Genomic DNA, 15,218 nt, shown 5'->3' on the forward strand with positions numbered 1-15,218 from the left:
GGGCCAAGCATATACCTGATATTCCAAATGGAGAGACCCCAGACAAATTGGAAAATTAAACTGTCACTTATAAGTGCAGTGAATAAGTGAAGCAATCGCACAATAATAAAGGAGAAAATGAACAAGACATTTTCACTGTGAAGATAGAAAACTGTGGGAAAGGAAACCAGAGTTAGAGAGATGGCCTGCGTTGTTCACAGTTGATGATGTAAATCAGACAAAAGGTCAGTAGTGACTTATACAGATGCCTAAATTATAGTCAAAACAAAACGAAATGTTTCTCATGCCTAACCTAACCCAAGTCTAAGATTTTACTGAGCTCACATATGTAATGAAATACGTATTGAAACAATTTGTTGTGCTGTTTTGTTTTTGAAAGATCAATGCGGAATTTGTGAGAATTACAACTGTTCCACTTCAACAACTATTCCTGGCTTCCTTGGACAAGCACCATAACAAGTTGACTGACATAATACGGGAGGACAAGGGAGGAGCTGTCAGAGAGAAGACAAGAGATATACTGAAGCTTCTTGATCTGGTATATACTTATCCAGTGCAATATTTTTGTGTTGCATAAATATTTACTTTTTTGAGAAATAGTGTTCATTTTGGCAACAAATTCGTTTGTGCAGTAAGATTACATGTTGGTCATTTATTTTTTTGTGTGGTAGGCCTTGTAACTGGTTTGCTCAAAGAATTTGTAAATTATGATTACTTCCACTGCCCATTTGTGCATCATGTAGTATCTGCACCTTGAGTTGAGTTGCAAAAATGGAGAGCTTAATTTTGCATTATCTGTGTGTGCGCTCTTAACTATAGTGCCTTGAGGTGAATCTGAAACGAGAGTATCTTCTGAAGGGCCTTATTGTCTACCACTGGGAAGATGTAGACAAACTCTTCATTTTGGATTGATCACTTAGGCTTTTGAAAAGATATGTCATTTAATATTTACACTTCAAAGCTCATGCATGGTCTCAGGTTCTATAAAAATACTCAAGCTCATTTCTCTATATTTGCATATGCCTCCAATTACTGTGTAGTTCTCTGTTCTGCAGTGGTCAGTGAAGCTCAAACATCCAACTGTTGGAGCAAGAAGAAAATATTTTTTAGTCTGTCACAGCTGACAAAATTTGAAATAGTTATACCAATGGTTTACTTATGGTAGTAAAATGTTTACTATACGAAAAAAATGTTTTGAAGGAGCCACTGTTAACTAAGTTTTTACATTTTCATTCACATTACTAGAACTCTTTTTTCAGGTTTGTTTGGGGGAACTGTTTGTATATATTTTTATACATCAGATACATGTACATCAGATATCAATATACTTTTGATGCACTTTGATGCACAATTATTCATGGAGATTGTACCAAAGAAAATAACATGCGGAGCGTAAAGCTCTAAATATTGGATTGATCAAAGAAACATTTTGTTCTGTTTTTCAGGTTGTATTGAAATACATTTCAGGATTGTTAAGTCTAAATAAAAGAGGGAATAACCAGATTTAATTAAAATCTTGCCTTACATCTGATTCTTACGGTAAATATTGTGGTAAAACACTAAGAAAATGTGAACATTGTTAAATATGCAATGATCAGGAGAAGGGAGATTTCTTTTCTTGATTTTGGGAAAATTAATAGAAAACAATAGCCACATATTTTTCCACAGTTAGAGACTACTTAATGAATATTGGCCTACATTTCTCAAATTTAAAGGAGAGATGTACAAAAGTTCCATTGATACAAAAGTTGTAAAAAGGACTATCATAAAGGTTTACAGCATAATACTAGTTGTTTCAGTTGTAAAATTTGCTTAACAGCTATTGTTCTATATTTCAAAAGTTTTAAAGGAAAGATCTGCACACTGTTAGACATTTTACAAGGTTATATTAAGGTTATATTTGTATAAAAAGTACAAAAGGTTTAGTAATTACGTTTCATGTGGTAAAGGTTGCACAAGGTTTTAGAAGACATATGTCAAAGACAGCAAAACATATTGGTTACCTTTACTAGTAGCAAAATTGTTTTAATGCATAAAGGTGATGCTTATTTTTAAGACATTACAATAAACAAGGTTGTTTGAATTATTTTCATTATTTTTTAAACATTAACATTGTGATTTAAAAAAAAAAAAATTCTGCACTTAACGGAGTTTTCAGACAGATGGTATTCATAGCTTGGGTCCTTATTGAGCTAGCATCGGAAATTCATCGCAGAGTCTCAAAGCACTTATGTAAGTCGCTCTGGCTAAGGGCGTCTGCCAAATCCTATAAATGTAAATGTAAATTAACAAAATGTTTTTTTGTGTTATTGAAGAAAAATTGTATTTTACAATGAAGAAATGTTGTTTATAATAAAATTTAAGTTGTAAGAAAAATGTGTTGTTATGTTCTGTCAGCACAGTTACAAGTAGTGAAATGGAGAGTGAAGGACGGACAACTGCAAAGGCAAACGAACTTGGGTAAGGGTGAATACTATCGCTACAGAACTGAACAATATTGTGATATTAGTCACCTTTGCGCTGTTACGTGTCCGAGTGATTTAAAACTGAGAACCCCCCCCCCCCCCCGCGAAATTGAATTTCTTTATTTTTTGTAAGTACTTCAAGTTTTGTTTTTGTGCTAAATGCATATATACCAATATTGCATTAAAAATCTTATCTCAAACCCTCTTCTCTATCCATTGGGGCTCTTTGTAAATCTTGGGTCAGACATTTTCTTAAGTGAAGGGTTTCTGATGACCTTTGGACAATCTTTGTTGTTGTTTATTGTTGGTAAATATATACACACACATACACACACACACACACACACACACACAGTACTGTGCAAAAGTCTTAGGCACTCAAAAGAAATGTTTAACGCTATTTATCTGGGCAGTAACTGCACATTTTCTTAGAACAAAAAAACATAATTTAACATAAGAACATTTGAAAATTATGAGTAACACAATAAAAACTAGTAAAAATGTCTTCTGTTCTCCAAAAAGTTATTTTTATCTATTTGGATAGCTAGATGAACACCACTTCCCAAACTTCTCCCCAGTGGCACCCGAACCATTCCATGTATTTATTAAATTTCACCACCAGCTTGCTTAATTAATTACTTTAATTAGTTTAAAAAGTGAATGAGATATTGAACTAGTGGTCAGGTAAAAAAATACACAGATGTATTGTATGGTTGCTGGAAATAGGTTTTTAACAAAATGAGCTGCAGAAAAATGTATTAAAAATATTCCTTTATCTTTCTAAACTGTCTTGACAGTGCAACTGAAATTGAATAAAATTCTGTTAAAAAAAATCCCAAATCAAAATAATAAAAAAAAAATCTTCAAATAAATGGTAATTGCTTTACATTAACTGCACCTTCATAATGCTTTTATATTGCATTCATAAAACATTCAGTACACCTTCATAATGTATTAAGTATTCAGAATCATTCATAAACATCATGCATGTCTACCTTTATATCCTAACATCCCTTAACAGTTGTAGTATACATTAATGACAAACATTATATAATAACAAACATAATTGTATCATCATGTAATATTTGTTATTATGTATATTAAACCTGTTAAGAGATGTTAGGATGTTAAAGTGTACTTGCATGCTGCTTATGAATGTTCTATGAATGCATTATGAAGGTGCACTCAATATAAAGCATTACCAAATAAACTAAGGCTTGCATGTGCAGCTTTTTAGCGTGGTTTATTATTATTATTATTTCGGTGAAGTACTCCTAAAGTGAATCATTTTCCACATCAGCCAGGTTAAATCGTCATACATTTACATTGATTTTTAACCGATTCGTGAGTCATTACTTAATATATACACAAACACACACACATACACACACATATATACAGTGGTACCTCAGTATACGTCCGTAATCCGTTCCAAATTCTTGGACTTTGGATACCAAACAGGATGTATACCAAACAAAGATTTCCCATAAGAAATAAAAGGAAAATGATGAATCCGTTCCCATGAAAAACTGCTATTGTTATTGGCATATTATAATTGAAACACTACTTAATATTAAAATACATAAATACAAAAGCAATTAAATGAAAAATTAAATAAGGGTTATAGCGCGGGTTGTTCACTGAATGGTAGCAACTGGCATACTGACGCTCGTGGGCAGGTGTGGGTTTGTCTTCAGAGAAGTAAACAAGGGTAGTGTGCGGTGTCGTGACTCATTTTGACCCATACAGGTTGTAGCATGCGAGTCGCATTCCTAACAAAGGTCATATACCAAGCAAATTTTTTCGCGTCCAAAGCAGACATATACCGAGGTACCACTGTATTGTGTTGCTCTCAGGAACTCAGTGAATTCAAGCGTGGTACCATGTTAGGATGCCACGTGTGCAATAAGGCCATTTGTGAAATTTCCTCGCTACTACGAAACATTCTGTGGTCATCTGTTAGTGCTATTATAGCAAAGTGGAAGCACAGAGCGGTGACAACGCATGCTGAGACGCAGTGTGCAGAATTTGCCAACTATCTGCAGAGTCAATAGCTACTGACCTCCAAACTTTTTGTGGCCTTCAGATTAACTCAAGAACAGTGTGAAGAGACTTTCATGGAATGAGTTTCCATGGCCAAGCAGCTGCATCCAAGCCTTACATCACCAAGTGCAATGCAAGCGTCGGATGCAGTGGCATAAAGCACCCCACCACTGGACTCTAGAGCAGTGGAGATGTGTTCTCTGGAGTGATGATGCACGGAGGAGAACGGTACTTGCCTTACTCCATTGTGCCAAGTGTAAAGTTTGGCGGAGGGGGATCATGGTGTGGGGTTGTTTTTCAGGTGTTTGGCTTTTCCCCTTAGTTCCAGTGAAAGGAACTCTTAATGCTGCAGCATTTCAAGCCATTTTGGACAATTTCATGCCCCCATCTCTGTGGGACCAGTTTGGGGATGGCTCCTTCCTGTTCCAACATGACCTAAAGCAAGGTCCACGAGCGAGTCTGGTATGGAGGAACTTGAATGGCCTGCACAAAACCCTGACCTCAAATCAATAGAATACCTTTGGGATGAATTAGAGTGGAGACTGTGAGCCAGGCCTTCTTGCCCAACATCAGTGCCTGACCTCACAAATGCTCTCCAGGAAGAATGGTGAAAAATTCCCATAAACACACTCCTAAACCTTGTGGACAGCCTTTCCATAAGAGTTGAAGCTGTTATAGCTGCAAAGAATGGGTCAACTCCATATTAAAGCCTAAGTATTAAGAATGGGATGTCATTAAAATTCATGTGTGTGTAAAGGCAGTCCCAATACTTTTGGCAATATTGTTTGTGGGTGTGTATATATATTATTATTGTTATATATCTTTTTACTTTACTTTGGTTATCCTACCTTGCCTCACAGTGACCCATCTTCTTCTGGCTAGCCCCTTGAGGCTAATGCTGCATACACAAGAAAAAGGCATTTTCTCTCAGTGACAAATTTAGCCTCATCAAAGCTCATGATAAACTAACAAAAACAAGCAGTGAAACTACAATAAGCTATATTTTATATACAGTACAATACTGTATTATAGTATATTTGAATTATGCATAGTTCAGCAATTTCATTTGTGCAATACTGTAATTTGAAGAGCATTTGAAACCACTATACCATATTCTGAAATATTCAAAATTCAGTAAATAACAACATTGTCCGGTTTATCTTATATTCATGTGATAAAAATGCGGTAATGCTTTACATTAAAGTGCACCTTCGTAATGCATTCATCGAACATTTATAAGCAGCATGCAAGTACACCTTAACATCCTAACATCCCTTAACAGCCTTAATATACATTAATAACAGACATTACATGATTATACAATTATGTTTATTATATAATGTAAGTACATGATGTTTATGGATGTTTTATGAATACTTAATGAATACATTATGAAGGTGCACTGAATGTTTTACGAATGCAATATAAAAGCATTATGAAGGCGCAGATAATGTAAAGCGTTACCAAATATACAAATGTCAGTTGGTAATCTGCCTGACAAATAAAGAAAAAGAAAAAATTGGATATAATATTCATCCGCATATACTGATCAGTTTCACCCTGGTAGACGTGATTAGAAATAATAAGTGGTTTCACTGTAAGTCATTTTGTTAGCTAGATATTTGTTAGTTATTGGGGGATCGATAGCGATCAAAGTGGTACACAGGCTTTCATTTATTCTTTACTTATAGGACTCGTCAGATGTTTATGATTCGTATTAGATCTGGCCAGCAGATGGAGCTTTAATTTTCCACAGAACAAAAAAACAATGGAATGAGATGCCACTAATAAGCGCTGGCATTGGTTATAGACTGAATTTCCGATGCAAGCAAAAAATCTATTAATGGATGCATTAAAAATGTAATTGAGGTATAAAAATAATTCCATCTGCTCAATTTTTGCTCCGCTACTTCTCTTTCCCTGCACTTCCGAGTAACCTCCAAGTTAACACCGGGGCTTGTCATCAACCAGTCAGTAAGTTTATCCTTGCGCCTCCCCAGTAGTTTGTGTTTGAAAGAAAAGTACCTAGTCTGGAGTAGGTACTTAAAAGGGTTCCTGAACTTCCTCCAAGGAATTACAAATCGAGTCAAGTTCCTGTGGTGTGAACATGACAAAAGTCCGTGGTTACAGAAAAAGTTTCTGCGGTGTTAAAGCGCCTTTAATAAAGCATGTCTACTTTTCAATGTATTGTGGGATGGAATTAATAAGACGTGACCATGATTTAACTAAAATGTTTTCAACATATCACATATGAGGGTAACGCCTCTTGTGTCAGATGTAAAAACAAAATAGAATGTGACCGCTTGTTAACCATTTTTTCCGGTTTTTGATGGAAATTGGAGAAGTAGTCGAAAGCAGAATTTGTGTATGCTGGAACTGACTACTCAGCCTGGGCAGGAAGGTATACCTAAAGCCAGCTGATTGACAGCTTGTCCCCAATACAGTAAAATTAAAAGCAGAACGGCAAAAAGCAAAGACAATGAAAAAAAAATCTTATTCTTTTAAATTCCTTTTCCTTATTTTATTTGAATTTATCTCCTTTTTCTTTTACAGATGTATTCTTTTTCTGCCACAATCATGCCTAATGGTAATACACATCATGTGTATTATATTCCATATATTAGACTATAGCCTGCCTTTGCCCATTGCTTCTGGGATAGGCTCCGGACTCCCCGCGACCCAGTAGAATAAGCAGTTTGGAAAATGGATGGATAATGGAAGGATATTAGACTATAGCCAAAGTGCATTTGAACCCCATACTTAAGTGGATGTGAGAATACACTTAAGTGGGAAAAAAAACACGCAGATGCACGCTTTTTTGACTTGATTTGACTTAAGTGAATGGGACAATCGCCCCCTAAAGGAATAAGTATACTTTTAGAGCTATATATCACAAAAACACATTTAACTTTTACATTTCCATTCTGCCTATCCATGAGTGCTTGTTTGTATTTGGCTCCCCCTAGTGGTGGTATTCCCACGGTATTTTCGCGAGATTTCACTTTCAATAAAGAAATAGCATATTGATCGTGTGTCTCCTGTAGCAAACCTGTTGTCGCCTAATCTTGCGCTGTAATTGGCTTTGTGCATGAGAACTCATCGTCTGTAAGTAACCTTTATATACGGTTGATATAACAGAAACGAAAGAATGTATGTGACAATGACACGTTTATAACCTTGTTAATTGCCTTAATGTTTAGGGATGTTAACATGTTAATCCCAGGGCTAAGTTTCCTATTCCTTTGCCTAGTGCCATTAGGATGCTTAAAGAGAAAAGGCTTGTTTTTTCTTTTGTGATGGCTTACGTGTAAAGTTGTACTTTATTCATAAAAATGTATACTGTACATTTTGAGTTTATTCAGTATGTACAAGAGAACTATTTACTTTTGGATTGCTATTTACATTTTGCCAAATTTCCTCAGTATAGCATTGTAATGTATGGTATTTGGAATCGGAATTCCATCCATCCATTTTCCAAATCGCTTATCCTACTGGGTCGTGGGGGGTTCAGAGCCTATCCCGGAAGCAATGGGCACGAGGCAGGGAACATCCCAGGATGGGGGGCCAGCCCATCACAGGGCACACTCATACACCAGTCACTCACACATGCACTCCTATGGGGCAATTTAGTCTCCGCAACCCAAGCAGAGACTGGAAGGGTGAGGTGTGAGGCAGCAGTGCCAACTGTTGCTCCACCATGCTGCCCCGGAATCGAAATTGAGATATATATTTAATTGTATTATTTTAGTTTCACTCCTAATTCATGAATGCATCCTGGCATCTTATTAAAGCTAAACAACTAAGATCTTGTCACTTCTGCATTTAATGGAGGAAGTTTAGCTGGTGTTAGTACTGTACACACCATGAGAACAGCATACAGGTGATTCAGTACTTTTAGAACAGTACTTTTATTGTACAAGTTGGTGGGTATATGAATGAGTACAGCTTATACGGTCAGACCAAATGAAGGAGTCATAGGGGAATACAATGTGTAATTTAGTCAAAAAAACTTGCATAAGTAAAAGATTACACTGACATAAAAATAAACATTCATCTTAAGCACCTTGAGACTGCAAGTGTTATTGAGCGTAATCATACAAGTAATTGTGCAGAAAATGTTGACACTGCAATACTTGTTCAGGGCTTCTCCAATAGTGCAGAAGTCAGTGTTTTTGTTCTTGAAGTAAGATTTTTCCATTTAAAGAGGTAAACAAGGAGTGTGCTACAGTGGAGATCTAGGTTTGATCCCAACTGTGCTTTGTTCTATCTGCTGGGAAACATCACTGGACTCCACTCTCTCTGTCTCTCATCTGCTGTTTACTACAGACTGTAAGATTATGGGAGATATTTTCCAAATTGTAGTCTACTTTGAATCACAATGCTTTAGTCAATGAAGCTTGCAGTGTGAAAGTATGTGGGTGGCTGTGAAGCTGGTGTGAACGTTGTGGGGAGGAGTACTGAAGAAAGAAAGAAAGAAAGAAAGAAAGAAAGAAAGAAAGAAAGAAAGAAAGAAAGACTGCTCAAATCATGGTTATCTGATGCAGAACTGGCAGCATAAGGTACAAAATTACAATCCATGAAGACTGTCTGTCTACATTAGAACCCAAATGAAATACTTATTTGATAAAGCACAAATCAACAGAAACATATGGGTCTGGTTCCATACTTCAATTATACTTAGAATCTCTGTTGGGCAGTCCAAGGTGTACTGTAATAAGACAATATATGTTAGAAACCAGTCATTCCAACTCTATGAATCAATACATAAGCAACAATTAAATGGAAAATAAATAATGGGAAAAGAAAAAAAAAAAAAAAAAAAACCCGACATTTTTTCCTAATGGGACTTTTAACATTTAAAGATTATATGCACAGAAGCACCGCATGCTTGAAAAGAAAATTGGTTGTATTGTAGCCCTGGGGCAAATACCATTCGTCTCAGAAAAGGAACAACTTCCTGCTGCTGCAAAATCCAGATGTTCCCTGACTTCAGCAAGTTCAGACACACACGGGGATGTTTCCACCGGGAATGCCATCCCAGACTTCCCAGCCCTACTACACCATTTGTCACACAACTGAAAAATATACTTCATCCTTATAGAGCTTTTACAGTGTGCTTAACAATAGAGTGTCAGTGATAAAGGTCTGAACAAGAGAACAGCTTAAACAAAACATTTCAGTATTAATACTACATGTCAATTCACAAAGCAATAACCATAATATCGTAATAGACCATATAATATTACCACAGAACTGAGAGCTTGGGGAGAAACTTCTATCCAAGCCATTAGCATAATTAACACCAACAATTGAAATAAGCATAAACTTTCTTATATTTTCTTGTAACTTTTAAGGTTTTCTATATTTTTATACTTGTTCATATTATTTAATTTTAATATCCTTCTACTTTGATTTATTGCACAGACTGGAGTAGAAATTTCTTTTCACTGCTGGTATGCCACTACATTTATGCATGACACAAATAAAAATTTGGAATCTTGAATATCAGTTTGTGCCAATGTCACCTTAAAAACAGACAGTGCCCACCAAATAATTAACTGGCATAACATTATCCTGGTCTCTCTCTCCGCCCCTTAGATTCAAGTTTCTGTTCTGTACTTTCAGTTCACTAGCAGCTGTAAGAAAATTTGATGTCATTTTGGGTACTGATTGCAAAACTTCCACACAAAGCAGGCCTGAACCACAAAGCACAATACAGACCTACAAATGCATAACAAAAAGGAAGTCTGAGACCAAGACGCCAGTAACAAAAATGATTCCAGCTTTAAGGAGAGAGCCAGGACTGACGCACTTCAAAATTTTCCATTGCCGATCCTGTGACCTCTGCTATAAGGACATAAATAAGGCCAGAAGTGGTTCTGGACAACGTGTTATATGCCTGCTGGCACGTTGCCATCAAGACTGCTACAGGGAGCCAGACATATGTGGCCCAGAAGGCTGTTTACAGTTTAAATGCAAACACAATGAGGTTTTAATAACTTTGTTGTAGTTTATTGTGGCCTCTTCTGGATTACATCCAAAAAAATCTGTCACCCTTCTTTTTGTTCTAGGGGATGAGGTTCAGTGTGCCCAGCCTACAGGCTCTTGCCATCCTCTGGGCAAATGGCCAAGCTGAGAAATGCCAGGTTTGATCAAAGTGCTTCTGTCATGCAGAGACAGAGAGCAGCTGCTAGAACACCTGCCTCCATGAAGATCCAGCACGAAGCATTACAGTCTGCGCAGTCTATGCAGCTGCATGAGCCTAGAATGGCCTGCACTGTGCAGGTGCACAGAACGTCGCGGAGCTCCTATCACTTAATATCATCAACTAGCTGTAAATTGGCAGAATCCTCCACAAACCCACTGCAGACCATTTAATTAGACTCCACCCTGCCTTTATGGAAGCTGGAATCGACACCAACCCAGATACTGATCTCTACTCAGGGAGTAGCAAAAATGAAAAGAAGATTCCGGATTCTGAAGAAGAAAAAATAACTGTCCTCTCAATTGGCTCTTTTTCAGGCTCACATCCTTCTAGTATCCCAATGTGGGAAAATTCAGCAATATCAAGTGCTATTTAAGGTGTAATGTTCATCACTCTACATTCCTGGTTTCTTCATAAAGCTTTTCACTATTGCACAAAGAAAAAACTGGGCTGAATGTACCATTTTTCCTTTTACTTTAAAACAAACAAACAAAAAAAAAAACTTTACAACAAAATACAACAATCAACTTCAAAGGTAAACATCAATCCACACAATTGCTGAAACACTGGACTTCTAATTCACCGAATAGGTAGCTGCTATCCATAAAGGTATAGAATATTAGAGTTTTTTATTGGGCCCAAACTACAAACAGCTAATTATATAAATAATGTGAAAATAGGCATATGATAACAGTATTTTACCGTGATATGTAAAAATTTAAATGGTAAGATTCTATCACTGCAAATTTCGATATTTAAGAAGTTACATCATGTAGTTGCCGTGCAAAATCTGTGCTTTGGGGTGTTAATTTGTGCTCATTTCACATATATCTTCTGCAGAAAAGCTACATAGATGGAAGATTGAAAGCACTGTCCTGCTGCCCACCTCTCTTTAATAAGCAGGGCAGAAAAAGTGTGATATGGCAACATTTTGGTTTCAGACTGAATGAAGCAGCCCTGGGTCATGTAAGGATATTTAAGATTGTTAAGGGTGCATGATAACAGACATAAGACACATGATATTGGTGTAATGTAATAGTAATTATGTTTTGTGTTTCTGTTTAAAATCATGTTTAGCCTGCTTATGAGTTTACTGCTTATCAGTTTCCCTTGATGAAAACTACGCTATGTCAAATAAAGAAAAAAAACACATATAAACCAGAACATTAGTATATTATCAATGAGATTTTGTAACAGCTGAGGCCAAATTAATATTAGAATCTTTGCACTTACGAATGAGATACAAACATTATGAACGGCCATTCGGAACGTAAGTCGATATTCAACATTATTTTAACGGTATATGCAAGTACAAAGAGCCAGGATGCTGGGAGTATGCACGCTACGCTGCTGTGTGGTGGGAGTAGCGGCCAGAAGTCGTACAACCCAGAATTGGCCAGCAGAAAAAAACAATTTCATGGTGCGGACAGGAAACGGGAGCCCAATTAACACAATTCGAATTTACAGTCCACTTCATCCGTATGTCTGAAAGTTTGTAAGTAGAGAAGCGTCTGTATATATAAAACAATATTATAGAATATTGCTCTTCATTTAACTGATAACAGTCCTGTTTGTTTCAAAGCAATATCACATTTAAATGGGAATGTTTTACAATATTGACTGAGTATTGATACCAAGGCACCAAAGCTGGTATCAGTATCAAAATCTAAATGTGTCTATACAGGGTCTCTGAACCATTCCAACCACTATGCCTGGCTAGGCATCATTCATTATGTTGGGTGAATTTCTGTTAATTTCACCTACCCACTGGCAAATTTTGCCTACTGGGGGAGGGTCTGACTGTGTAGTGGTCAATCACAACCGATCCATGTTTCCTTGCCACAGTTCAGACTAGTGATTGAGAAACTTGGTTCTATACAACTGCTTGACTGAACCATCACCCAGTGTTCACAACAGCCACCAATGTGACATCAGAATGGTCAGACTGTCTTCCAGTCAAGACCATGCCACTCCATCTAATGCATACCGATCTGGAGATGCAAGATAATGACAAATCAAAACATGCAGTCACAAAGCAGGTAAGCCAGTGAGATCTATATAAAAACTGTACTTTCTCTGTTCCAGCAACAGAATATTGTAGATTAATGTGCATACACAGCATTACTGATGTGATCATTCTGTATCCGTCTTTCTTAAAACAGAAATGTTCAGCATTAGGAGGCACTTGCAAAGCTGCCTGAAAAGCTAGGGCTAGAAGACTTAAAATGACTATTATATATTATATATTGTATATACTGTAATGCTCATAATTAGATCTTCTTTTGCTCTGCAGTTTCAACGTAAAAAGTTTTATATGATGTTCTTCAGCATATGGTACTGAAACACACACTGTGTGCCTATATTGTATACATATTTTGTGCGACACCTCATTGGTTAAATTACTGTGCCATGGTTGTACATACTTGACATTTGTTGATCACCCAGGAACCACCTCCAAGTCTGAAAAATGGTACTGTCTCCACCCTTTAATACTGCTGGTTATGGGGACACCTTACCCATCAATAGCACCTACTTTAGCACTGTACACAATGAAGCTGAACGATTTATCAATTTCGAATTAAAAACTAATCAACTGAATAATTACATATGAGTCAACTTAAGTAATTTTCAACGTATACTGATACTGACATTCATACGTCAGCCTGTTACCACTCTTTGCTCTAAATAACTATCTTCAAACACACTCTTATAAAAGTATTGCAGACATAGTATTTACGTTATGCAATGTTTTACACACGAACGCACACACTTCAGGTTAACTAGTTAAAGATCTAGTCACTTGGTTGAAATCCACTGAGATGACTGACATGAGACCACAGAAGTGAGATAGAAAATGCTGACAATCTCTTTAATGTATTTAATTTGGCAACAGATTGCATAATTTACACTTTGAAACATACAGTATGTCTGTTCATTTTTCTGTAAGGTTTTAGAGAATAAAACAAAGAAACAGACTAGTGTAATTCATGTTGGCCACAGATTTCAGCAGGGTAGCGCTGTTGGGTGTGCAACTGCCCCAAAATTTTTTTTATACATTCACTTATACATTTTTCCTTTAAAAAAAATGGTCATATTTGCAAGAGGTTGTAAGTGGCATAAGGGGCAGGGCTGTAAGAAACCAGTTCTTCAGATGCTTCGCCTGAAAAGTCACTAACATTCTTGTAGCCGTAGCGCAACATACTGTAAACAGAAGTGGAGGTCACATGATGGTTAACTGTTCAGCAACACATGTGCGTTGGAGCAGTCATGTCAGCTGTGTGAAAATGCAGTAAACCTTCACAGTCGCATTTCACAGTTGCAGCTTTGGGTATTTGTGAATTGGCCATGAACAATTAAATAGGAATATTTTTGGAGCTTGCTGAAAGATCACAGAAACTCCCAGATGATGCATAAGCCAAAAGAAATACTGAAAAATCATTTGGATAAATATTAGAGATGCACCGATCTGATATTTGGATCGGTATCGGCACCAATCCAGTCCTATTTGACAGATCGGGTATCGGCCATGCGTGACCAATCCATGTCCTATACTTACATATTTAGTTTTTGGCAATCTCTAAAAAGCTCCTATTTCATGTTAAATCTATTTGTACAATCAACAGCATGACAGCTCTTTCCCATTTTATATGTGTTTTTTGCGGCATTCAAAATGAATGCTAACGCTGCCCCTCAGTCTTTTTTGCTACTCAGTGGGTGTGAATACAGTGACTCCCGCCTGCTTTGCCATCATGTGCATACCCTTCACAGTACGAGGAGCGTAAGATGAGATGTGACGATCTGTATTTTACGCTTTTAACAGAAACGTCTTGAGAGGTGAGAATAGCATTTAATGGACAATCCCACTTAAAGTGCACGCAACTGTGTGGGACAAAAATAAGCAATGGATGATTTGGGAATCGCTAACTTGGACTGTTTTAAGAACTCGCTGCAGTTTGTGATACAAGAGGGGCTGCCATCACAACAAAGTGTAACTGAGCTGATGCCAATGGGAGAAAATTTGTTTTAAAATTTTAAGCATTTGCCACTTGTGTAGTTGCTTTGAAGATATTCATATTGAACTGCAAATGCCTCAAAAATGCTCAAAACAAGACGTACAAATGAGGTGGAACAGTGCTTTATGTATGTTTGTAGTAGCCTAATTATTTTTTGTCATACATTTTTTCCATCTGTATTTACTAGCATAAAAAAAATCATATATAAAGTATAACAAAGTAAAAAGAGCTCTTGTCTCGGAATCTGTATAGGAATCGGATCGTAACTGAACAAATGTTGATCGGCCCATCCCTAATAAAAATCACAATATATGAATACTAGTAATAAAAAATATTTGTTAACGTAAGTACATTCTATGTCTTTAATATTAAAGTCTCAGCAACCGGCCTCACTCACGTTAGCTGTCTGTGACTGTGGAATCTCGCGTTTCTCGCAGTAGCTTTCAAACTTTTCACTCCTGCTACTTTTGAATATTTTAATAATGGATCCAA

General features: G+C 36.7%; 1 protein-coding gene across 5 annotated transcripts in view; it reads right to left on the reverse strand.

Moving 5' to 3' along the window:
- irs1 (insulin receptor substrate 1) overlaps positions 1-15,218 on the reverse strand; it is a 32,650-nt gene that overhangs the window by 12,190 nt on the left and 5,242 nt on the right. The window contains exon 2 of one of the 5 annotated variants that reach the window (XR_007383290.1): positions 5,357-5,406. The exons of 3 other annotated variants lie outside the window; for them this stretch is intronic. The gene's annotated coding sequence lies outside the window, so the exon portion shown is untranslated. Of the gene's footprint in view, positions 1-5,356; positions 5,407-5,427; positions 8,966-15,218 lie in introns of those variants that run through there. One more of the 5 variants, XM_048982369.1, reaches the window with a different exon arrangement.

This window comes from Brienomyrus brachyistius, chromosome 17 (assembly GCF_023856365.1).
Source record: "Brienomyrus brachyistius isolate T26 chromosome 17, BBRACH_0.4, whole genome shotgun sequence".
NCBI classification, from domain to species: domain Eukaryota; kingdom Metazoa; phylum Chordata; class Actinopteri; order Osteoglossiformes; family Mormyridae; genus Brienomyrus; species Brienomyrus brachyistius.